The sequence below is a fragment of the Triturus cristatus genome, chromosome 1_1, assembly GCF_964204655.1.
Source record: "Triturus cristatus chromosome 1_1, aTriCri1.1, whole genome shotgun sequence".
NCBI lineage: Eukaryota > Metazoa > Chordata > Amphibia > Caudata > Salamandridae > Triturus > Triturus cristatus.
Window position 1 is genome coordinate 240,803,653 of NC_140579.1, and position 26,667 is coordinate 240,830,319.

Below are 26,667 nucleotides of genomic sequence, written 5' to 3' on the forward strand. Positions count from 1 at the left end.
ACGCCCAACTTTTAGCCGATCCTGGTCCCATTAGCGACCCTACATCCTAGCAGCCGCGCACAAATTATTAACAAAATTGACTCTGTACTTATAAACATGCATTGCTGTTAACCAAATCAATGCTACCTATGCTAGCGCCCTTTGGAAAGGTGAAAAGAGGAGCTGCTCCTACCTGGACTGCCCCTACAGCCCTTAAATTACACCCAGGTGTGCAGCTGATACATGACCCTATTAAGTTAAATAAACAGAGTTTATCTCAGTGGTAAGGTTCGCATCAGAGGACTGAACTATTGAAGGATGAAAGGCAGACGCGATCGACGTGCACCTGCCGAGACTGTGTAGATAGTGCCGCGAGGCCAGTGACTAATAGTACTGTTATAGGCATTAAAGGGACAGGAAGGGATAGCAGCTCGTCCCTTTGTGTGGTGATATTTCACATTTAGGCGGTTTTTAGTGACCATGCCTGTGTGTGTGTATGGGGGGGAGGGGGTGTGCTAAGGGGGGCTATGTGATGTACTCCGCAGTTCTGCCCCTCCTTCATCTCACGGAACACTGGATTATCGTACTTTTAGACCACATAGACTGTGGTAGGCATGTTAACCCTCTGAGCTATTTTTTTTTTACATGCCCTTGCAATGGAGCAAAGAAGGTAGCAAAGACACCATAACGAAACACGCACCAACCAGAAAATGTAGCTCCTAGCAGTAAACATTACAGTCGCGGGAGGCACCAATATCGCAGCCGATCCTGGTCCCGTCTGCGACACTACACCCTGTCAGCTGCGCTAGGCAATGGCTCCTCAGAAAGCGTATTAATATCCTAAACAAACACTGGGACATGGTACTTTCAAATCACACAAATTGCGATGGGCATATTAACCCTTTGAGCTATCTTTCCTTCTGCGCTTACAATGCATCAGTGAAGGTAGCAAAGACTTCAAAACGAAATTCTGAAATTAAGAAAGTGTAGCTTCTACCACTAAATATTACAATCCAGATGAGCCAACTTGGAGCCGATCCTAGTCCTATTAGCGACCCTAAGCCCTGGAAGCCGCACTAAAATTATGAACAAAATTGTGCTGATACCTGACCCTGCTAAATCATTTTACAGAGTTCATCTCACTAGTAGGTTTCCATCATAGGACTCAACCACTGAAGGATAAAAGGCCGACGCGGTCAACAGAAATCTGCCAAAACTGTTGTTATAAGTGTGTAGATAGGGCCGCGAGGCCAGTAACCAGTGGCTTCATATTTAGGCAGCTTCTGGGGACACTGCGTGTGAGGGGAAGGGGGTGCGTAGGGAGGGGCTGTGTGATGTACTCTGCAAATCACACCGTCCTTTTGCTTGGGGAAAACTTTACCCTACTAAACCCTCAACACCCATTTGAATAATTTTATTAAATTCTGACACGTTTTTTGTATTTAAAACACTTATAGCAACATTATACTAATTCAACAAGCAAACACAATTATTAAAACTTACAGCAAAACAAGCACTGGATTTATGACAAACAGCAAATATTTGGGCACAACATTTGTAACACGGCACCAGATGTAGCTGAAGTCTGCAAAGAGTTTCCAAGCAAACGGACAAAAGGGTCTTACCCCCCCCCCCACTCCTAAACAGGACACAAGGAGTTCTTCAGGTGGAACAAAAGGACCCCATAAAACTTGTGCTTATCTTGAGGAAGCGCATTCGTCAAAGACTCTCTAAAAACTGCCAAAACGCAAGGGGTAGCAGCTTGTACCTCTGATAGGCGATACTTCATATTTAGGCAGCTTGTGGAGACAATGCGTATGTGTGGAGGGTAGAGAAGTATGGGGGGGCTATTTGGTCTACTCCGCAGGTGTGATCCTCCTTTTGCTCAGGGTACACTGGGGTGATGGAGCTTAGATTTCACCTATAAAATGTATGCATTATTATATGACAAAAAGCTGCAGACATGAGTTCTAAAATGGCACGCAGATTGTAGAAAAGCAAGATGAAAACATAGGGCCTGATCTCACTATAGAATGCACATTAATTTAGAAAATGTATTTGCACTTTCAAAACGGCATCATGTATTTTTGCAAGAGTAGAAATGTGCTGAATTGTGTTTCACAGTGTAGAAAACCATGTGATTTTAGTTTGCTTTAGTGGACTCAGCCAAACTGAAGTTTGCCCTTGAAACATTACATTGGAATGTGTTCTTCTTCCCTCCCAACTTTCAATGAAAGGGCTCTGTTAAAAATCCTGCCTACAGCTTCCTTCGACCTTCACACAATGTTGCATATTTTTGTAGCCTGTTTAAACGTGGAGAGAAGAACACACTTTTTTTTCATAAATCACAAGACTGAAATTTGAACAGGAACAAGCCTGATTAATGACGTATCCAGTCAGCCCATGGGGAGATGATATGTCTTGAAGTTCTGATTGGACCAGCTATGAGGACTGAGCACGTGAACTTTTACTTGAAATATGGATTACAAGTGGGAGGAGTGCCTTTTTGCCTTGCTTTTTGCCTCTCTCTTCTTTTTTCATTATTCTGAGGGCCAGGCCCAGTTTCTGTGCTGGACACAGAGACAGGGAGGGGCTGCATTCTGAGGGGGCTATGGTGCAGCTTGAGACAGAGACACAGCGGTAAACCATAGGTGATGTGGTTTTGAATAGGGAAATTACCAGGTAATTACCGCTGGATCAGTTTTTGGTAACAGAGTTAAGGTTAGTGCCATCACCAAAAGGAGCATAGTTAGTTTAATGCCTAGTGCTAGAAAATAATTACCCAAGTTAGATAAAGTCCTGATTCCTGTGCTCAGAACCTGAAGACTGGCAAAGCAGTACCGGAAAGGTGATACAAGAAGGAGATTGCTGGAGTGGTGTGAGTATTAATAGGGTTGTGAAATGTTAATGTGCCTGCAGGTATGTTTTTGTGGTATTGAAAAATAGTAAGGGTTTTGACTGTGGATGAAAGTTTGCTCATTTTGACTTGATGTTTTTTATTTTGTTTTATTGATTGAATTGGTAATTTCATAGGACAGATTTATTGATTATTGATTTATGTACTAACATTCTATGTTGAGTCGCGTCGCGTTTTAGGTTGTTTTTGACGACTTTTGGGATGTAGGAAGTCGGATGTTTGTAATGATTCCATAGTAGGGCAGAGGTAAGCGCTGCTTTCGGGAAAGACGGAATTATTGTTGCCCTGTAGGTACACAGGGAAAACGTGTAACGATTGAAGCTGCACAACGCATTGTCAGGGTTCGATTCGGTGACATCGCCATGTGTTGCCATTAGAGACATTTTCTGTGTGAGAGAAGTGTATATGATAGCGAAGGTCACCTGTGAAATTTTGGTCTTGGGTACCAGGAGTCCAAATGGCATTCCGATAACGCTTATCACTGGAAACGTAACAGGTGCTCCCTAAGCTTGCTAGAAGGGTAAAGTAGAGGGAAGTGCTACTTTATCAACGTATGTCATAATTCTGTAGTAGGACAGACTGTTCGCTGTTCTCGGGAAAGACAGAATTCTGTGTGAATGTACTACATTTTCCGTGTGAAAGTGCGTGAATGAAATAGCATTCAGGTTAATTGTGAAACTCTGGTTTTATTTCTCAGGAGCATTTGGTCTCCAACTAGGTGTCTTAATTCTGGAGAAACAGTTAGCTAATGCTTGTTAGAAGGGTAAGGTAGAGGGATGTGCTACTTTATCAACAGAAGTAACGATTCCGTAGTAGGGCAGAGGTAAGCACTGCTCTCGGGAAAGATGGAATTCTTGTGAAAAAGGTCATTAACTATACTTTGGTTAGCGAAACAGATAAGGGTGGCGTTTTTATGTCGTTACTAACAGATTTTGAGTAAAAGAGAATGTTAGAAAAATATTGCCATAAGATTTTGTAAAGGGAGGGCTGGCACTGGACGAGACAGTGGGTGTGTAGTGAGCCCTGTTTGTAAAGAAGGGGTCAGTAGCAGGAGTGAAACAGACTGAAACTATCAATTGTGGCAGGATTGGAGAAAATAATTTGCATTAAAATATTACAGAAATGGAATTGTTTAACGGTTTAAAGAAGCTGTTTGGAGGTAAAGTGAAACATTTGTTTTTTATTGGTGATGCTCCTGAAGGAACACCTGTGCATTTTATGTCTACCAATTTGGGACAAAATTCATGTATGTGGGTTCACCAATGGTGCAAGATTACTGAAAAAGAGGGTCCTTAGAGGTTTCCAAAAGATGGTACTTTTGAATTGCAAGTTATTGACAAATTAAGGGAAGTGTTATGTGAAAGAAAGACACCATCTAGAGCTGCATTTGAGGCCTCAAGCATGTGGGGAAAAGCAGCAAGATGCAGGAGAAGGGAATTAATGATGATAAAAAGCTTCAAATAAATAATGATTCAGGGGATGAAATAACGGATGCATTGTTAACTGAGTGTCCGCCACTTTATGTGGTTCCCATTAAAAATACTGAAAATAGTGTACCAGTGAGTACTACAGTGGCTACTGCTTCTGTTGAAAAGAGAGAAATACAGAATGAGAGAAATGTGCAGATATTTCAGATTGACCCACTACCTGTTGATTCAGCACTGACAGTGATACCTCCAGGTGTTACTGCTTTAAATGTGACTGATTCAGTGAAAAATCTACAAGCTGCAGATGTACAGACAGTGCCTAGACAAATTATGACTGTTCAAATTAATATGGGCCCTACTCAAAAGGTTCAAATAGTTGTAGAAGAAGTAAATATGTCAGGGTTTATTTCAGAAACTCAGAATGCACAGATTATTGAACAGACATTACCTCAGACAGACCAAGCATTGAAAGCTGGGAAAAATGGTGTTTACAGCACCCACAGCCCAGGATAAAATGAACATATTTGAAGATGGGGTTTTTCAAACCTACTTTGAGGAAGCAGCAGTAATTAAAAAGATAGAAAGCATGGGGGAACAAATTAACCCAGACCCAGAAAAAGAGAAACAGCTTAGTGTTTTAAATTCAACATTTGAGCATGGAGAAATTAACAGTCCTTGCTATTTAAATCATGAAAATGTGAACCAGTGTCAGGAAAAATAATTAATTTCCCTGAGTAAGGAAATAAATACATGTGCAGTGACTACACATGGTAGACTGACCGATTTGGCTCAAAAATATGAAATTAATGTTTCAGGAAGTTTTCCATTTCAGAAAAGTTTCAGGGTACATGTGGATGATGAGGCAAATGAGACAATGCATTCTTCAGAAATGCAATTGCACATTGCAGAAACGAAATATTTTTTTAAATGCAATGAGTTTGAGAAATTAGGAGACAAGTGCAAAAGAAAACATGAGAAGAAAAAGAAACCACCAGACCTAGCAAGGGAATTGGTTAAGAAAAAGAAACAACCAGACCTAGCAAGGAAACTGGATAAGAAAAAGAAACCACCAGATTTAGTTGAGGAAAATAATAAGCAGAATGAGGGAGAAGCTTTTGCTTGCTCATTGAGAAAAATGGTGGGAGAAGTGCATGTTCATGTGCTGCAGATCGGCGCATATAAATTCTCCCTACTTCCGCGGACAGAGTAAACCTACAGTCGCACGCACATACACTCTTCATACGCTAGGGCCCATTACACTAACATTCATTCTATTACTCTATCCACACTGAATATATGAGAGAAACCTAAATCAATCTGCATCTAAAGCGAGGTCAATGCGACCATAAAGAAATTGTCCTGAGTCATGATTTTAAAACATAGGGAAAACATTTGAAACTCAATAAATGACAAAGAAATAACCACCCGACACTGGAATTCAAACAAATGGTTGTTTATCTAAATTAATTCAGATGAAAGTCAATCAATAGCAAGATCATTATTCTCATAGTTACCTATTCTAGCTAAATGGGTCAGGACAGGTCTCTCAGTAAAGTCTCCCGAGTCGCCGTCCTCTCGATCAGCATCGATCCTCACGAGCATAGGTTCAGGAAGAAGTGGCCTCAAATGCTACAGACCCTCTCTAGTCTAACATTATTTATAACAAAACTAGCGAAATAGAAGTAACAAATAAACTCTGAATGTCCGTTGAGCCGCTGAGCAGAGCGAGCAGGAAAGGATGTCGCTTGGTAACATTTCGAAAAAATCACAAAAATAAAAACACGGAAGAAGGAAACTCGAGTTTGCAAGCGATACATTCATGAATGCTCTTCCTTGGTACCATAGCAGAGCCACCGCAGGTTTATCTTTGTTCATTGTGGCTTTATTCTTTCCCAAGGGCAATTGGAAGCATGCCCGGAGCTGCTGTCCTCACGGAAACTTTTAAATCAGACAGAGGCTGTGGTCAGGTGACTTTCAACCATGTTCAGCAAGACCTCTCGTCACATCTCAATCACTCGAGCGCAGGCTGAAAATAGCAGCCATCTTTGTTTAGGCCAAAACGGACCATCTTAATTAAAAGAAACACAAAACAACGTTACCACATCATAATGATAATACAGTGTTAATCCCCACTAATACCCTTATGTGTATGTAATTACTGTTAGGAACTGAGCTCCTCAGGGTCCGAGCGACGTAATAGGGGTCCACCTCCCGATATCCCCGGGCTCCAACCAAAAGGTTACAGAGCCCAAAGGCGATCAGGCGAGGGAAAACAGGAAGGGGGGAAGGGACAGCGGGGAATAGAACCTGAAAGACAAATGGCACAAAGGTTATATCGTAGTTACAACGTCTAGCTACTCTCATATAATTCTCACTAGAAAGGTAGTTACCATGTGTAGTGGGAATCCTTCCCCGCGATCACTGAGATACCTCTCTCAGGACCGCAAAAATCTCACTCCAATACCCAGGCGTATTCAATGTCTGACAGCCACCACACTCAGCTTCAGTCACACCCGCAAAGTCATGAGCCTCAGTCTTTCTTCAGACCCGAGGTGAAGTCATCCACTCCCTAAGCGCTCATTCTGCTCCGATGTACTGACTGTTGGCTTCCACGGTTACTATACCGCCGCCTGAGTATACCAAATAGATAGCGCTCCTTCACACCCGTGAGGATCAACACGCTACTAGTCTTGCTTCCCCAAAAGTACCACTGCTGCTCGATGGTTAATCCTCACCACCCATACAGCAGGTGGGTTGCAAGGCTTCCCCTACTCCTTAGTCCCCCTGCTCAGCCGAGCAAGGCTTGGTCGGGATACTCCTCCTCCGAACCCGGAGGGGGTCTGTGTGGGGTGAGTAGCACCCTCGAAAATAGTACAAGTCTGGTGCACCTCCTATGGTGCCCTCCCAAGGGATATCCGCTCCTCGCGGACCTACGGTTCTGCACTCTCGCTTCCCCTCTGGGTTACGAGCGCGTGAGTACGGGGAAAGGAGCCAGGGACTCGCTTCCTACCTGCTCCTGAACGAATCACGGCAGACGCTGGATGTTGTCCTTCCGCCGTGCGCGGCTTCCGTCTGCTCGGTGCCTTAAACTCCAGGTGCTCTCTGAGGATAATGCGCAGCTCCGCTCGTCTGCGGCGAACACGGAAGTTTCCTCTGGAAAGTAGAATAACGCACACCTTCGGCTGCGGGGGACGTCGTTATATGGGCGTCCACTTCCGGGTCCTCGAGGCTGCTGGGAAATGTAGTCTAAACGCTAGGTAGGCGCGTCGGCCTACGAATCCTGACAGAAGGCCCTCCTCCCAAGCGCCTCCTAGCACCCGGCTTCCCCGGATACCGGTTATAGAATCTCCGCACCGCGAGCGGCGCATGCACCGCCTCCGCGGGTTCCCAGGAGTCGTCCTCCGCCGTGTACCCCTTCCACGCGATCAAGAACCATAACTTGCCCCTGCGATACTTCGCGTCAAGGATGCTCTTGACTTCGTACTCCAAACCCTGCTCACTCCAAACAGGCGGCGGGGCTCTCCTCCTGGCCGACACCGCCGGTTTCAGCAGGCTACAATGAAAAACGGGGTGGATCCTGAGAGATCCTGGAAGCCGGAGTCGATAAGCCACCGGATTGACTTGCCTGACCACCTCATAAGGCCCGATGTATCGTGTGTGGAAAACGCTGCGCAGCTTGAACCTGATGTTCCTGGTGGACAGCCATACCCTGTCGCCCACCGCATACTGGGGACCATCAATCCTGTTCTTATCAGCCCACCTCTTGTAGGACCGCTTGGCTGCCTGTAAAGCGCGTTGCACCTTCCGATGCAGCCGTCTGAGGGCGCGGACATGCTCTTTCACCGAAGGATGATCGGACACTTCTGTTGGTATGGCAACCGGGAGCGTCTTGGCGTGGAACCCGAAATTTGCCATAAACGGGGACATCCCCGTCGAACTGTGTAAGGCGTTGTTATATGACAGCTCCGCCAACCAAAGCCAGGATACCCAAGAGCCCTGTGCTTCCGACACATAGCACCTTAGGAACTGTTTCAGAGTTTGATTCAAGCGCTCTGTCTGCCCGTCGGTCTGTGGGTGAAAGCTGGTTGATGTGGCCGACTCCACTTGCAGCGCCTTACACCAAGTCTTCCAGAACCTGGCTATAAACTGAGGGCCTCGGTCCGACACGATCACCGATGGTAGTCCGTGGAATCGCACCACATGATTCAACAACAGTTGCGCGGTCTGACCCGCCGTGGGGAGGTTTTTGCATGGGACGAAATGGCCCATTTTGGTCAAACTGTCCACCACCACTAGGATAGCCGCACACCCCTGATCCAGGGGGAGACCGGTGACAAAATCCAAACTGATATTCCTCCAGGGCTGTTTGGGGGTGGGCAGTGGGAGCAATTTCCCTTTCTTTCGGCCTCTCTCTCCTTTGACGCGGGCGCATGTTTCGCATTGCCTGACCCACTTGTGTATGTCTTGGGTCATGTCGTCCCACCAAAAATGCCGCCTCATGGCCTCCACAGTTTTCCTGACTCCAGGATGACCTGCCACGGGCGACACGTGACACCATTGGAACGCCTGGTATTGCAGTTTGGGCTTGGGCAGGAACAGCCTGTTTCTATGAAAGGGGAGCCCCTTCGTCAGGGTTCGCTCTGTGTCTCTCTGAGCCCACTTCTTCCAGTCGCCCACAGAACGGCTGATGCGTACCTCCTCCACAAATTGATCTGCCCTCAACACACAGATGACCTTGGATGGGTTAATGATAGCCACCGGCGCTGGAGTGAGATGGTCCTCCTTCATGGCCTGTCGGGACAGTGCGTCTGCCTTCTTGTTCTCTGAGCCTGGCCTAAAAGTGATGAGGAAGTCATATTCCTCAAAAAAGAGAGTCCACCGCATTTGTCTGGGTGTCAAATGCCTGGCCGTCTTCATGAACTGAAGATTTCTGTGGTCGGAATACACCGTCACTGTATGTTGGGCTCCCCACAAGTAGTGTCGCCACTCCTGGAAAGCCTTTTTTATTGACAGCAGCTCCTTCTCTGCAATGGTATAGTTTACTTCTGCCTTGTCTAGCTTCTTTGAAAGAAAGGCTACCGGGTGCAACCTCCCTGTGACCTTATCACGTTGCGATAATATGGCCCCGATGGCCTCATCCGACGCATCCGCTTCCACTATGAATGGAAGGTCCATCTGCGGGTGTCGGAGGATGGGAGCCGAGGTGAATGCTTTCTTGAGGCGTTCGAAAGCCTGGGTGGCTTCAGAGGTCCACACAAACGGCACTCCCTTGCGAAGCAGGCGAGTAATGGGCACGGCGATCTGGGAGAATTCATGTATGAATCTGCGATAATAGTTCGCGAACCCCAGAAAACTCTGAACATCCCGAACTGTCCCGGGAATGGGCCATTCGCGTATCGCCTTCACCTTTCTCTCCGACATATTCAACCCATTCGGACTTAGAATCACTCCTAGGAACTCCACCGTGTCCACCCCAAACTCGCACTTACTGAGCTTACAGTACAGCTTATTCTCTCTTAGTTTCTCCAAGATCAACCCTACGTGTCTGGTGTGTTCTTCGATCGTGGAGGAATAGATCAAAATGTCATCTATGTAGACGACTACAAAGATGTCCATGTACTCTCGCATGACTTCGTTCAAGAAGAACTGGAATGCCGCCGGGGCATTACAGAGCCCGAACGGCATCACCAGATATTCATAGAGCCCAAAACGGGTCTTGAACGCTGTCTTCCACTCATCCCCTTGTCTGACCCTCACCAAGTGATAGGCCCCTCGTAGGTCTAGTCGAGTGTAGATGACTGCCTTACGCACTTGGTCCAACAGAACGCTGATGAGTGGCAACGGGTACCTATTCCTGATGGTGTTCTTGTTCAGACTCCTGTAATCGCAACATGCTCTCAGCTCGCCATTGGCTTTAGCTATAAAAAACAAGGGAGAGGCTGCAGGGGAGCGGGATGGCCGGATAAATCCCAGTGCCAGGTAGTGGTCTAAGTACTCCCTCAGATGTCGTGTTTCAGGCTCGGACAATGCATATACCCTACACGTGGGGATGACGGCTCCCTCCACCAGGTCAATCCGACAATCGTATGTCCTATGTGGAGGAAGACGTTCCGCCTGTCTCTTATTGAACACGTCTTCGTATCCTGCATACACCACCGGCAACTCCACCTCTTTTTCTGCCGCCGTAGCGACACAAAAGGGGTATGTCAAGGCCAGGGCCAGCGCTTGATGTTTCTGTAGACATCTGTCCACACAACCTGGTGAGAGAAACCGGACCGTCCGGGCTTTCCAATCCACCGTCGGGTTGTGGCAACAGAACCACGGCATTCCTAGAATAACCTCATATTGAGGGGCCTCGATGATATTTAATTCTATGGCCTCTATATGCTGATCGGGCCCATCTCTTAGGGACATCTTCAGGCTTTCGGTATGTAGTGTAATGCGACCAGATTTCAACGGCTCTCCATCTACGGCCAGTACTTCCTCCGGGGAGTCCCTGCGGACTACCCCTATCGATAAAGACCGTACCAACCCCTGATCTATGAAGTTGCCAGTGGCCCCCGAGTCCAACATTACCAGTACCTGATGCACCTGCTGCCCGACTTCTAGCCCGGCCTGTAACACTATGTGGGCTTCAGTGCGGGTGGACCGAGTCGTGGTCAACGACGGTATTCTCCACTCCGTATCCCCCGAGGGTCCCCCCAGGCTCTTCTCCAAACCGCTGCTTTCGTTACTTAAGGTAGACGCCGCTGCCCTCTTTCCTCTGTACAACGGATGGGTGGTTTTGGGTTTCGCCGGACATTCGCGCACAAAATGCCTGCGTTTCCCGCAATACATACAAAGGCCTAGGGTGCGGCGGCTTTCCCTTTCGGTTTTGGACAAAGGGGCTCTCACTGCCCCTACCTCCATCGGTTCGCTGTCAGAGGCCACCGGAGCCGTGTCTCTCCGTGCGGATCTGTAAGTGGACCCTATCCCTCTGTGTCTATCTCCCATCCTTTCCGCCATGCGCCCATCCAGTCGCAATACCAGATTCATCATGGCGGTGCACGTGGTAGGCTGGGGGTCAATCTGGGCCACTAGGTCCTTGAGATCCTCGCTCAATCCCTGGTAGAACAAGGACATCCGCTTGTCTTCGGGCCAGGACGTCTCTGCCACCAACCGATTAAAGGAGGTGAGGTAGGTAACCAGGTCGCTCTTCCCTTGCCTCAAGGAGAGCAATTCTCTGTCGGTACTGAATGTGGTGGTTCGTCTGTCGAACACCGCTTCAAAAGCCGCTCTGAACGCGTCCCAGTCGGACAGAACCATATCATTGTTTCTGACCAACGGGACCGCCCAAGAGGCCGCGTCTCCTACTAGATAGGATATCGCGAACGCTACCCGTGAGTGATTGGTGGGAAAAGAGGAGGGCTTGCACGAGAAATATAGCATAATCTGAGTCAAGAAGATTTGTATCTTTTGGGGATCTCCGGAGTACCGTTCCGGACTGGCTAAAGGAATGGGCGGTGGCACCGTCACCTGAATCTGCGGGCTGCCCCCTAGGGAGGCATCGAAGGGGTTACGCGTCGATCTATCTATCCTGTCCCTCAGGGCTGCCGTCTCGGCTCGCGATGCCACTAGTTCCTGCTGGACCAAGGCTAGCGCTTGTACTACTTCATCTAAGGTGGCCATGTCGTACACCTCGGACCAGGAGGAGCACGATTCGTTGGTGCGTTATTCTGTTAGGAACTGAGCTCCTCAGGGTCCGAGCGACGTAATAGGGGTCCACCTCCCGATATCCCCGGGCTCCAACCAAAAGGTTACAGAGCCCAAAGGCGATCAGGCGAGGGAAAACAGGAAGGGGGGAAGGGACAGCGGGGAATAGAACCTGAAAGACAAATGGCACAAAGGTTATATCGTAGTTACAACGTCTAGCTACTCTCATATAATTCGCACTAGAAAGGTAGTTACCATGTGTAGTGGGAATCCTTCCCCGCGATCACTGAGATACCTCTCTCAGGACCGCAAAAATCTCACTCCAATACCCAGGCGTATTCAATGTCTGACAGCCACCACACTCAGCTTCAGTCACACCCGCAAAGTCATGAGCCTCAGTCTTTCTTCAGACCCGAGGTGAAGTCATCCACTCCCTAAGCGCTCATTCTGCTCCGATGTACTGACTGTTGGCTTCCACGGTTACTATACCGCCGCCTGAGTATACCAAATAGATAGCGCTCCTTCACACCCGTGAGGATCAACACGCTACTAGTCTTGCTTCCCCAAAAGTACCACTGCTGCTCGATGGTTAATCCTCACCACCCATACAGCAGGTGGGTTGCAAGGCTTCCCCTACTCCTTAGTCCCCCTGCTAAGCCGAGCAAGGCTTGGTCGGGATACTCCTCCTCCGAACCCGGAGGGGGTCTGTGTGGGGTGAGTAGCACCCTCGAAAATAGTACAAGTCTGGTGCACCTCCTATGGTGCCCTCCCAAGGGATATCCGCTCCTCGCGGACCTACGGTTCTGCACTCTCGCTTCCCCTCTGGGTTACGAGCGCGTGAGTACGGGGAAAGGAGCCAGGGACTCGCTTCCTACCTGCTCCTGAACGAATCACGGCAGACGCTGGATGTTGTCCTTCCGCCGTGCGCGGCTTCCGTCTGCTCGGTGCCTTAAACTCCAGGTGCTCTCTGAGGATAATGCGCAGCTCCGCTCGTCTGCGGCGAACACGGAAGTTTCCTCTGGAAAGTAGAATAACGCACACCTTCGGCTGCGGGGGACGTCGTTATATGGGCGTCCACTTCCGGGTCCTCGAGGCTGCTGGGAAATGTAGTCTAAACGCTAGGTAGGCGCGTCGGCCTACGAATCCTGACAATTACCTAGCAATCTGCGACACAAGAAAGCATCATAGCACGTTATTTTAAAAGCGTAAACACGAAACAAATAGCACTTTAGCAACACCTATTTAATTAAATTGCACATCAACTTAGTTCACGTATTATTTAAGCAACATATATGCATTCCCACGTGTAATTTCTCTCATTAGTAATGTTGGTTAATCAAGACTTTTAACAAAACTAATAATTAATAATTATAAATCAGTAATTTTAATCATAACATATAAACAAAACTGGAGCTTAAAACTCAATAAATTTTCAACAGAAAACTCTGCTCCAGCACATGTGCCACGGAACAAAAGTGAACTTGCAGAATTTCTGAACACATTCCCGAAATTGAGAGACAAACTTATGCTGTGGTACCCACAAGTTGATGGAATTATCGAAATTTTAAAGGAGTTGTGTACTAATTTGGAAATTATTTTTGACACTGCCATGCAAACTGAATTATGGTTTGAATCTAAAGTTGCGATGCAAAGGCCAGGTGAGGAGACAGTGAAAAATGTTTACATGAATGCACCATCATTTTCTCTTGTTGAGAAAAATGAAGCAGTGATTACTTTTCCGAAGAGCAGAGTGCCAGGAAAATATGTTAATTGGGTACAGATTAAAAGAACAAAACAGGAGCTAAAATTGGTTCATGAGTTTTGTGAAAGTGTGTGTTTAATGTTTCAGCAAAACAGTGGTAGGGTATGTCCTGATGCCACTAGCATAAGATCCTTTGTGACTCAGTTGGTTATTGGTTTAATATTTTCTGATCAGATCAGTGTGCACATACAGCAAAAGCTGATAGAATGGCATCTGAAGGATGAAGGTTACTATTGTGCTGAACAGGGAATGAAGCCAAAAGAGTTTGAAGAAAAACCTATGATGGTACAGAGAAGGTTTGCACAGAAACGTTTTCAGAATAAGCTGTTTGCAGAGAATAAAATTGTGGTCCAGGGTGTTGTTTCACAAGCAGAGGTAAAAAGTGCTCAAGGAAGATTTGGTGTTCCACAGGATGGAAATAAAGGTGTTTTGGTTTGTGCAAATTCAGGTATGAATGATGTACTGCTGGAAAAAGTGCCCGTTTGCCATCTTTGTGACAGATTTAAGCATTGGAAGAAGAAATTTAAAATTAAACATGATGCAGCAGTAGGAAATGTGCAAAAACAGAGAGAAATGCAGGTGCAAGAGGTGCCAGCTAAGCAAATGCAAATGTCAGTTCAGAAACAGGTACCAATGGAAGAAATGTTTCAAGCCCAAATTGTCACACAAAATATGAAAAATGCTAAAATTAATTTAAATAAGTTGTCCAGAGCAAATGTGAATAATTTCCAGAAACAAGGCCTGACATGAAAACAATTGTTTTGCAAATTAAACAGCACAGATTACTGTACACCAGATAATGTTAATTTTCAGATTCTTGATGAGGATGTACATTTTAAAATGGCCCAACAAGAGACAGCTGTAGCATTGTTTTCAGAAAAGACAGTTGAAAAATGACCTTCTGATTTGAAAGCAATAATAAACACAGAAATAAAAGAGTTCACAGAGAAGGATGTCAGATTAATAAAATGTGCAGAGCATGACTTATTCAAATTAGAATTAGAAGACATGTATTGAAGAACAGCATCAGTTGCAGGAATTTTACCAATAAAAGGATTTTTGATGGAATTGATTGGAAGTTTATGTAACTTTCTGATCACAGGTTCGCAGAAACTAAATGAAAAGAACAGATTAGAGCAGGAGATTAATAGCATACTTTTTCCATGTTGTCCTGTGGTACCGAATCCAGCCAATATGTTTTTTCACGTTCCATGTGCTGAAGAATGGCTTACTGTTATTGATTTTTGCCAAGTTCATGTCACAGTGTCATTGCATGAAGCTAGTGAGGAGTACTGTCAGAAAGAAAATGAATGGCTGGGACACATAATAGGAAAGGAAGGTAGAAAGGTGTCACCAGAGAGAGTGGAAATAATTTACCAGATAAATCTACCTCAAATTCAGAAAGAAGTCAGGAAGTTTTTGGGACTGGTTAGCTGCTGTAGAGAGTGGTTGCTAAACCTTTCCCTAGTGGCTAAGCCTTTACTGAGGCTGACACACAAGGATGTATCTGATCCGCTTCCATTGGACAACAATTGCACAAAAACATTCCTAGAGTTGAAAGTGAAAAGGTGTCGCGCCCCGGCACTAGGAATGCAAGTTTATTTAAAAGAAAATACACCAATGTGCAGTGAGAGGGAGGGCTGCGCTCTCTCAGTGCCTGTTCAAAAACATGACAGCGTTCAAAGGTCTCTGACGTATTTCCCAATGACCCTTGACCCCAACGTCACAGAAATGCCCAGCTGCCTTAATTTAGTAGCTGTGGTAGATGTCAGTCATAAAAAGAGTGAGTTTATAATAATGGCATTTCCAATTATTGTAATGGTTGCTTCCTTTGTGGAGTTGTTTTGGGAAAATATTGTGACCAAGAAATGTCTAAATTCAAATGTATTTAGCTTACTGCCAGCAAATGAAATTGTTTGTGATCAAACTGAACCTAAATGTTTAAATGTCTTGAATTTCTGCCTGAAACCAAAGTTAGACTTTAATGATGAACGTCTGATTCAGCCCAACCATTTTGTAGATGGACCATATTTGAAAGGTAACAATGACACATTAAGAGCAGCACATTCTGTGCTTCCTATACATTATGTTGTCAAAGTTTAATGGCTGTCAGCAGTTACCTCAGCCCAAAATTCGAGATTGATTGCCCTTACCATAACATGCAATATAATTTTTTCAATTGAGAGTCACTGTTGTCCTGGGAAAGAGAAATGCTAATTCAGTTGCAAAATATTGTATCCTGTTAGTCTCAAATGTGTTATTGCAAAAGCTGATGCCCATGTATAGATTGCCAGTTTCTCTGAAATCAGATCATAATGAGGTCTCAAAGATGATGAGTGCAAAACCACAGACTGGACAAGAAGTGGATTGTAGCTATCTGCCTGAAGTTTCAAGCATAATAAAGCAACACAAAGGCAGCACAGAGTTACACTTTGCAAAAGACTGTGTTTCAGCATCACCAAAGGTGCTTGAGTATTTACATGCAAATGCACTTGTGAAAACGACTAATGAAAAGACTAGCCATTGCTGTGAAGGTCTGACTGATGTGGAGCGTGCAGTTTCTCACCAGATTGCAGCTGCTACACAAGATCTACATAATGAATGGTGTCAAAACTTTGATCTGAGAGATGCTGTGAAATGGAAAGGCCTGTTCCAAATGATCCTGGCAAAGACTGTTGTGAAATGTGGTGGCCTTCCAAATTGGGTGCATGCCTCTCACACACGCATGGTCCTGGGTCCCCCTGATAAAACAGCTCCTCTTCAAGAAAAAATGCCAGCAGTGGTCAAAAGTCCACAGAAGAGGGTCAGTCAAGCTGTAAGGGAACACACAGAGTTTGAAGCAGCACTAGAGAAAACGGAGGTGGCACTGGAAAAGCAAAAAGTGGAAACTGACTCAGATGAAAGCGGTATCCAAAGGGTGAAAGAGTCAGATGCAGCCTCTGAAGAAGAAATTAGTGCTGTGGGCCTACGAGTGGAGGTAGGAAAAAGCTGGCTGAAAGGGAATCCAAAACGTTTGCAGTGGTCCCTTGAAAAATCATTTGCACCCATAGCTGAAACATCTGAATCTGTTCAAAGTGAAAATAAAAGTGAAAAGATTGGATTGGAAAAGTGCAAGGAATTGATGGTGCTCTGTCAGATTTTTTTAGCACCTGAGTGGTCAAAATGCATGGAAAAAGTACAGGATGCCACACTGTATGAGCCACCCTGAAGGCAAGCAGGTGACAAGGAGCCAAAATGTGCTGAAACAAATAAATGAGAACTGTCAAACTGTTCCAAGAAGCTACTTACATAAATCTGCACAACAACATTTGAGCTTGGCCATATATGATCTGCTTACAGACCAAATTTGTGTGGCCTTAGAAATAGAGGTAACATTGTTATATGCTCAGCTTTTGTAATAACCAGTGATAAACAACATACTAATTTAGTAGGGTTTTCTTTTAGACACCTGTGTACTAAAGATGAGTAGTAATATTTTAGGTAGAGAAAAACATATATTTGACTCAACTAATGATGTGTTTTTAAAAAAAAACAAATGTAACATGTGAAATTTAATTAGTGTGATAAATTTCGAAATCATTTGAGGTATAATGATTTGATATTTATCAAAAGGGTGAATTGATGGAGCTTAGATTTCACCTATAAAATGTATGCATTATTATATGACAAAACGCTGCAGACATGAGTTCTAAAATGGCACGCAGATTGTGGAAAAGCAAGATGAAAACATAGGGCCTGATCTCACTATAGAATGCACATTCATTTAGAAAATGTATTTGCACTTTCAAAATGGCATCATGTATTTTTGCAAGAGTAGAACTGTGCTGAATTGTGTTTCACAGTGTAGAAAACCATGTGATTTTAGTTTGCTTTAGTGGACTCAGCCAAACTGAAGTTTGCCCTTGAAACATTACATTGGAATGTGTTCTTCTTCCCTCCCAACTTTCAATGAAAGGGCTCTGTTAAAAATCCTGCCTACAGCTTCCTTCGACCTTCACACAATGTTGCATATTTTTGTAGCCTGTTTGAACGTGGAGAGAAGAACACACTTTTTTTTCATAAATCACAAGACTGAAATTTGAACAGGAACAAGCCTGATTAATGACGTATCCAGTCAGCCCATGGGGAGATGATATGTCTTGAAGTTCTGATTGGACCAGCTATGAGGACTGAGCATGTGAACTTTTACTTGAAATATGGCTTACAAGTGGGAGGAGTGCCTTATTGCCTTGCTTTTTGCCTCTCTCTTCTTTTTTCATTTTTCTGAGGGCCAGGCCCAGTTTCTGTGCTGGACACAGAGACAGGGAGAGGCTGCATTCTGTGGTGGCTATGGTGCAGCTTGAGACAGAGACACAGACTAGCACAGCGAAGCAGAGGCAGAGGGAAAGAGCTGAAAGGATCAGAACAGATTTAGATTTTAGGTGCTAAACTGTATTTATTTCTCTTTATGGGATATTTTTGCCATTATTAATTATTGATTAACCTTGTAAGACTTACTCTTTTTCTTAGAAACTCTTTAAGAGTTTTGACTAACAATTTGCGCCACATTTCCCTTCCTAGATGTGATGCTTATATGCAGACTGTAACATGTTCTGTATTAATGCTATTTTTCCTATTTTTCAATTCTGTAACCTGATTGATATTTGACTAATGAATAAAGAGTCAGAGAATCTTAACTTTTGACTTAAATAAAACCCTTTAAAATAACTCACCACTCTCATTATTGCCTCTAATATTGTTTGCATTTAATTTTTATATATATGTCAAGTCTCCTGTTTGGTGAAACACGGTCATCAAAAGATCCATCATTTTTCACCCTTTACAGCGGTAAACCATAGATGATGTGGTTTTGAATAGGGAAATTACCAGGTAATTACCGCTGGATCAGGGCATGGTACTTTATTTTTCAGATCGCGCAGACTGCGGTGGGCACTTTAACCCTTTGAGCTATGTTTCCTTTTGCGCTTCTAATGCATCACGAAAAAAGGAAAAGATCCCACAACGAACCCACTGGAGCCATAAAGTGTAGCTCATAACAGTAAATATTACAATCGAGACGTCCCAATTTGCAGCCCATCCTAATCCAGTCAGCAACCCTACAACTTGGCAGCCACGCTCAGATTATGAACAAAATTATCCCTATACTCACAAACATGCGTTACTATTAACCGAATCAGTACTACCTATGCTAGCGCCCTTTGGAAAGGTGAACGGAGGAGCTGCTCCTCACTAAACTGACCCTACAACCCTCACACTACACCCAGGTGTGCAGATGATACCTAACCCTACAAAGTCATTTTACAGACTTCATTTTACTGGTAAAGTTTGCATCAAAGGACTTAACCATTGTAGGATAAAAAGCTGACACAGCCTTGACCTGCTGAAGCTCTAGTTATAAATGTGTAAATAGTGCCGCGAGGCCAGTGACTGGTGGCATTGCTATGGGTATTAAAAAGAAAACAAGGGGTATCAGCTCATACCTCTGTTTGGCGATACTTTTACATTTAGGCAACCTGTAAGGACAGTGCATGTAGGTATGAGGGGGGAGGTGTGCTACGCAGCTGTAACCCTCTTTTTCCTCATGATACATTGGGGCATGGTTCTTTTACATCACACAAACTGCGATGGCCACATTAACCCTCTGAGCAATTTTTCCACCTGGATGCCGGCTCCACGGAAAGCGCATTAATACCCCCAAACACATCTGAAACGGAACACAGCACAGGGTGAACCTGTCTACACAGTTAAAGCAACCCTCAAAAGCTGACACGGCGGACGCGGACCTGCTGCGATTGTTGTTAAAAGTGTGTTGATAGTGCCTCGAGGCCAGTGACTAACGGCACTGCCAAGGGCATTAAAGGGAAAGCAAGGGGAACAGCTTGTACGTCTGTGTGGCGATACTTAAGATCCATGCGGCTCGTGGGGACAATGCGTGTGTGTGGGAGGGGGGAAGGGGGTGTGTGGGTAGACTGTGTGATGTATTCCACATGTCTGACCCTCCTTTTGCTCAGGATACAGAGGGGCATGGTATTTATAGATCACACACACTGCAATGGGTTAAATCTCATCTATATTTCCATTTGCGCTTCTAATGCATCACGGAAGATGGCAACCACCCCACTACGAAACCCGCACAAACCAGAAAATATGGCTTGTACTAGTAAACATTACAGTCACGAGACGCCCTACACCCTGGCAGCCCGACCCTACACCTAGCAGCCACGCTGGATGCCGGCTCCACGAAAGGCGTATTAATACCCCAAAAACATCTACTGCCAGTCATGTCAATGTGTTAATTTACGTTGAAACTAGCGGTACAAAACATAAAAAAAATTACATAAGTAAACACCGGAGTTTGTCTGCTTCCGCTGACACCAAGCTGAGTATAAACAAGTTGGGGAATATGTTTAAAAATTGGTCAGGTTTGTGTGGCCTTTCTGTGCCTCACCCTCAGGTTGGAGTCTTTTTCACTGTCTATCACTGTGAATGGCGTCCAGTGCTGGTTTGAAACATGATTGGGGGTGTGGGTTTAGCCCCAACCAAATATTCCTGGCTACGGGCCTGGGTTTAGAGAGTGTTGGGGATGGCTTTTCTGCGGGGGTCTGACTCGCGCGGTCTCTCTCTAATTCGATAGTTTAGTGGAAAGTGGTCTGCAATGGGTTGAAACATGACTGGGGGTTGTTTAGAGGTGATCCCGTTTGTGTGTTTGGGGGGGAGTGGGTGCTTGCTGTGCGCAGGGGTCTCGCTGTCAGAGTGATGAGTCTCTTGCTGGGGGTCTCTTTTTTTTTTTTTGTTGCATATTTATATAGCGGGAACTCGACCCGAAGGTATTGGAGCGCTTTACATAGCACCGTATTTACATTACACATTCAGGCACAGAGAGGTTAAGTGATTTGCCCAGAATCACAGGATGTGGATGCGACCTCGAGGCTCGAACCCTGGTTTCCTGCACCAGAGGCGGCAGCGCAGCCGACGGACCACATCCTCTCCCTTGTGGGAGAGGATGTGGTCCCTCCCAAGTCTCTCGCTCGGGGTGGTTTAGTGAGAAGTGGTCTGTCTCTTCTGGGTTAATAGGTTTTGGGAGTTCTTTTAGGAGAGGTGCGTGTTGCATACAGGGTTAACATTCCGGGGTGGCTGTGTGTCTCGAGTTCTGTCATTGGGAGGAGAGGGGGGGCCGGGGGTCTCTTACCCTGCACGTCCACGGCGAGCTTCTTCCAGATGAGGGCGAATTTCTGGCAGCTGGGAAGAGAGAGGGGGGAGCACGAGCTTAAGTGACAGGCCGCATGACAGGCTCGGAGGTAGGAGTACTGGTGGTTGAGGGCCGTCGACAAGTACACGGGCACTGGAAGTCCTATCAAGAGGCAGAGGCAGACTTTTTGCGCGCATGCGTACGATGTATAGCATCGCAAGCATGCGGGAGGGACAGGTCAGGCAAAATAGAGTCCGAATGCAGCCAGCCAATCGGAGGGGAGAAAAAGCATTTACAAATGCAATAGGAATCGTATTTACGCGAGTGCTATTGCATTGTAAATAAAACTGCAGTCGTCCAAGAAGGCAGGAACAGGAGTGGGTGGGGGGGTTGTGGTGGGCACAGAAGTGACGGACTGTGGGAGGGAAGGGGGGAGCCAGGGGAACAAAACAGTTTTAAAAGTAAAGGGGCCGATAGCTATGGAAGGAGAAAAATGACATCATGGCAGTAAGGAGGTGGGACTAATACCCCGGCAACCAATGAGAATGCAACATTTCAGATTTGAGCCAATCTAAAGCATGGGCAGAAAGTAGGTGGAGCTTCCCCCACAATACTGTATACAGCATCTCTCAATGAGACAGTGCATGCGTTGCCTAGCCGAGACCTAAAAAACACACAACAATGAAAGGATAGCCAGCACGGCGCTTGTGAAAGGGCGCCGCGCTGATAGAGCTCACATCTCTAGTGTTCCCGGAGACCAGAGTCAGTCCACGTCCGGGGCAGCTGCGAGGAGCAGGGCAGGCACAGACAGCAGTGCCCCCTGCTCTGAGCCAAGCAGCGCAGCCTTCTCTCTGGTCCGCCGTTATAACGCAGAAGGTGTTAACTTTGCCTGAAGAGTCATGTTTGGCAGACTACAAGACAAGTTTAGCAAAATAACGCTGGCTGTTAAGGCGTTAATGCTGTAACTTGTTGGTACCTAGTGAATTTAATGATGCATTTATTTAGGTTGTTTGCATAGCACGTGAAGATTCTGGTCACAGTATAAGCGCTTCGCAAAGCAAACAATATAAAAATAAAGAACAAACAGGAAATTTCGGTCTTCAAAGTGTGGTGTTTTCTTTATAGTGCAGGATTTGAGAACACCAAATCACAATCTATGTATTAAGAAAGGTCTTTTACGAAATGGTGTTTGAGGTCCATTTGAAAGCGGAGATTGACGAGTTCTGTTTGAAATGGATCGGTATAGCATTCTAGATTACTGGTGCTTTTCAGAGTTGGAGCGGCGCGCGCACAGGCAGAGCCCGCCTGAGCCCCCAGCTCCTCGAGAAGGGGGGCACCTGGCTCCGCATCTTCATTGTCTGCCCCCACGCTGATGAGGGCCAGCTCGGTGGCCCGTGGCCCGGCTGAAGCAGGAAGGCACGAGCAGCCCGATGGAAGGATGAAGGAGATGGTGGGAGGTTGCTGCGTGTGCTCCGATGAGAGGGGATGGGCTAAGAACCATCTGGTCTACTGAGATGGCCACGGCTGCAATGTGGCCATTCACCAAGGTACCGAGCCTGGGGCACTGCTGGGGCGGCGGGAAGGAGGTCGGCGGGACTGTGGTGTTTGTGTGTGTGCGTGCGTGTGCATGAAGAATGGAGAACGGAAGAAAGTGAGCCTGAAAGACAAACGGAGAAGGGGGGATGAACACATGGGAGAGACAGTGAGATGAAAGGAGGATGGAGAAGATGCAAGTGGAAAAGAAAGAGAGGCGGAGGCGTTAGTCCTGAAAATGCCAAGTCTTTTAATCCGTCGAAGCATTATTTCCTCTTGAATCAGATACTAGGAGCAAAGGAAGATGGTCCTAGCTGACAGTGGCACCAATACTAGGAGACGTGGAAGTGGTGCGCGCGCGAGAGAGAGGGGGAGCAGGAGGTGAGCCCGGGAGTGGTGCGTGCATGCATGCGCAGTCTGCTCATTTTCAAGCACACACTCATGCTTGTGGCATGCTGCCAGAAGCACGAGTGTGTGCTTGAAAATGACCAGAGCGACGGCTAAAGGCCCTCCTACGCTGCGCATGCGCGCTGCGTAGGCGAGACCTAAAAACAACTGCCCTTTTACAGACTATCCAAATGTAATTAAACTCCTGGAAATGAGTGGCAGCGCTATGGCTCGTGTGCTACACAGCAATGTCACAGCTGCTGAAATAGTCAGACACATAGCAGTAAAAATGCAGAGAAAACTTGTTTGTTACATCAAGGACCAGAAGCCAAGCTTACTGTGATTGTTGATGAGAGCACTAATATAATCAACAAACCAGCCTTAATTATCTATCTGCGTGGTGCTTTTGGTGACCAGTGTAAACCAGTGACTGTTTTCTTTGGTCTCGTGGAGCTACACGAAATTAATCCCTTGGCCACTAAGATGGCTCTCTTGCAGTATTTTGAAAATATAGGGTTCTCTATGAGCCTTCTGCATGATCTCTGGATTGCCCTGTGCTCAGATGGGGCAGCCGTTGTGTTTAACAAAGAAGTTACAGAGTTACTAAGGTCAGACTTCCCGAATATTGCATTGTCGTGGCATTGTTTAGCACACCGCCTGGAGCTCGCTGTGGCAGATGCAATTGACTGCGTTGCTGGAATCACTTATTTTAAAATCTTCATGGACTCGTTGTATGCATCATACAGCATGTCACCAAGGAATGCAAGGGAGCTGGAAATGACTGCTACTGAACTGGTTATGTAGCTGCAGAAAATTGGCAGAATGCTTGACACAAGGTGGGTAGCATCGAGTTATGGGACTGTTCAAGCTGTGGGGCACTGCTTTGTGCAAGCATTTTGAAGATGCCTCCAAGGACCCATCGGGGCCAAAACGAGAAAGGGGTAAATACGAAGGGCTTCTAAATAAACTCACTTCTTGTTCCTTCATAAAAGATTTAGGGTTAATGTGTGATGTGCTCGAGCAACTCAGTGACTTATCAGAATTGCTAAAGAGGCATGACATGACCATTGTTAATGCTCACAGGTGTTTGCTAAATCAGGTTTGTAGATTTACAGCTATGAAGGACACACCTGGAAAGTTTGCTACTATTGCTCAGAAAGCAGCAGACGAAGGGCAGTTCCTGAGAAGTCAGATTTCTGAAAAAAGGGTCATATTCAGTTCGCCTAACACAAGGCAATTTTATCAAAGTTTGTCAGTAATGCTTAATGAACGATGTAGAGTAGGCTCAGATGCAGAATTAATTGAAAGCTTCAGCGTGCTCAATCAGGAGAATTTACCAGTCGGTGACAAACCTATTTTATATGGAAAAGTGGAAGTTCAACTTTTAATCTGTCCCTAAGAGAGACCATAGACGCTTACAGGTGCTTTACAGATTCTGGTGGCAAGAGATGCCCGGAAATACTTGGAGAACTAGCTGTGTGCATGGAAACTCTGCCAGCAAACAGTGCAGACTGTGAGAGAGGACATGGCGCCATGAATGTAATTGTTTCTCCAACAAGATCATCTCATGCAGCCACTGTTTCTTCATGTTTATGGCTTAATCTTAATGGCCCGCCTCTCAATGCTTTTGTACCATTGTCCTATGTAGAAAGCTGGCTAGCGAAAGGAAGGCGATCAGCTGAGGAAAGACATTGTGAGAGACCACATCAGAAGAAAGATGATGAAGAACACTTAAAGGGATTCTGGGAGATTTTGAGCTAGACGTCTGTATTTTTGCTATTCTGTATTTCTTGCAGTCCTACGGTAACTATTGGTTATGCAGATCTGTGCTGCTGTCCATGCCGCTAAGTCATTTGGAATTTAAAGGTATGTTTACTTTTAAAATGTTAAATAAAGGATAAATGAAAGCGTATGACTTGTAAACCAAGCAGAACATGTAAAAGATGTTTCCTCTACCCTTCTGAATGTATTGTTGTAACTGCTGGTAAGGATCTTCAGATAAGTGTACAAGAAACTATTGGGATTATATTATGCTTTTCCTGATTTCAGCAATCCTGCTGCGTAAAGTTCTTCAGTACATGGAAATTCACTATGGACATCAGATTTTTATTCCCCATTAAAATCCCTTGTAGATATGTTAAATAGTCAACATCACTTTAAAATGTTTCTTAACTTTGCACCATAGACAGTACCCTGCCAGGCCTGTTCCATGTTCCTTTTTGTAGGCACAGAATCCCACACATACTATGCTGCATTCCGACAGAAGTGGACTACCACCTGTAACGCACCATTATATAATCTTGACTTCTCTCGTAAATGACCAAGCCACTGTTGGTGGTCATGGAAAAGGACTACTTTCCTGTTGGTGGCCATTAAAGAAGGCCATTTTCTCAGTGTGGAAGACCCGGATGTGCAGCTATGTTCTGAGTAACCTCCATTTCCTCCAATAACCTGCATTTCATATGAGAGGGATTTGGGAAGACTGAAGTATATGGCATTGCCATAGTCACTGTGAACTTAAATTTGTGTCTGGGTGATTGTTAGACCTGACATCCTTGGTGTGGTTTCTTCTGACTTTTTTTGTGCTTTCTGACCTCCTGTTTTGCTGACTTCATTTGTTGCTGGCTTTAGGATTCTGGGCACTTTTCCACTGCTGACCAGTGCTAAAGTGCAGGTGCTCTGTCCCTAAAACATGGTAACGTTGGCTTATTCACAATTGGCATATTTAATTTATTTAAGACTCTAGTAAGGTGCACTACATGTGCCCAGGGCCTATAAATTAAATGGTACTTGTCGGCCTGCAGCCCTGACTCTGCCTCCCACTCCAGTAGCCCCTTAAACGTGTCACAGGCCTGCCCTTACAAAGCCTGTGGGTGCAGTTCTAAACTGCCATGTCGACCTGGCAAGGGAACCCACTTGACAGACTCAAACCTCCTTTTTTAATACATATGTCACCCCCTAGGTAGACCTAGACCTCCCTAAGGGCAGGGTGCAGTGTATTGAAAAAGGTGGACTTGTACTTTCAAGTTTTACATGTACTGGCAGTGAAAAATTCTTAAATTCGTTTTTCACTCCTGCAAGGCCTCGCTTGCCCATAAGTTAACATTGGGATTACCTTATTCCATTTCATAAGTTTAATTTCCAATTGGAATAAGATAGAAAGTTTGGGTTTGGTGTCTCTGGACTCACAATGTAAAATTGCAACGAATGGTGAAGTCAGATTTAAATTGCAAGTCTGAAAATGGTACTTCTAGAAAGATGTGATTTTCTTATTTTTGGTACTCCACTGCCTGTCTCTCAATACACGTCTGGGGTGGGTGACAGCTGGGATTTTTGCATCCCTCTAGATAGTCACACATAAAGGGAGCCGAGGTGAAAAATTCACATCCTGATGGTCCATTACCAGGTGGATGAGCTTTCCTGAGCTAGATGAGAGGGAGGAGCTGACACCTGTGCCTGAATAGGGCTGTGCCTGTCCCAACACCAAGAACTGTATACCCCCTTGTAGTGAGTTTGGAGCCAGGGCAGGAATGGTAGGGGCCTTGTGGACTTTAAAGGCCTCTCTTTGAAGACTCCCACACTTCAAAGGCACAACTGGGTAGAAGTACTGACACCACCAACTACGTACACTTTGGACCTGAGGACACCCTGCCAGGAAGGAATACTGCTGTTCTGCTGAAAGGTCTGACACTGCTGGGCTCTATTGGATTTGCTGGACTCCTGCTCTGCTGCCCCTGCCCTGATGTCCCTTGCCTGGTATGAGAAGGACTTGACCTGAATC

General features: G+C 45.6%; 1 pseudogene; it reads left to right on the forward strand.

The window, feature by feature from the left end:
* Window positions 1–24,647, forward strand: part of LOC146870073 (E3 SUMO-protein ligase KIAA1586-like) — a 40,086-nt pseudogene extending 15,439 nt beyond the window's left edge.
* The last annotated feature ends 2,020 nt before the right edge of the window (window positions 24,648–26,667 follow it).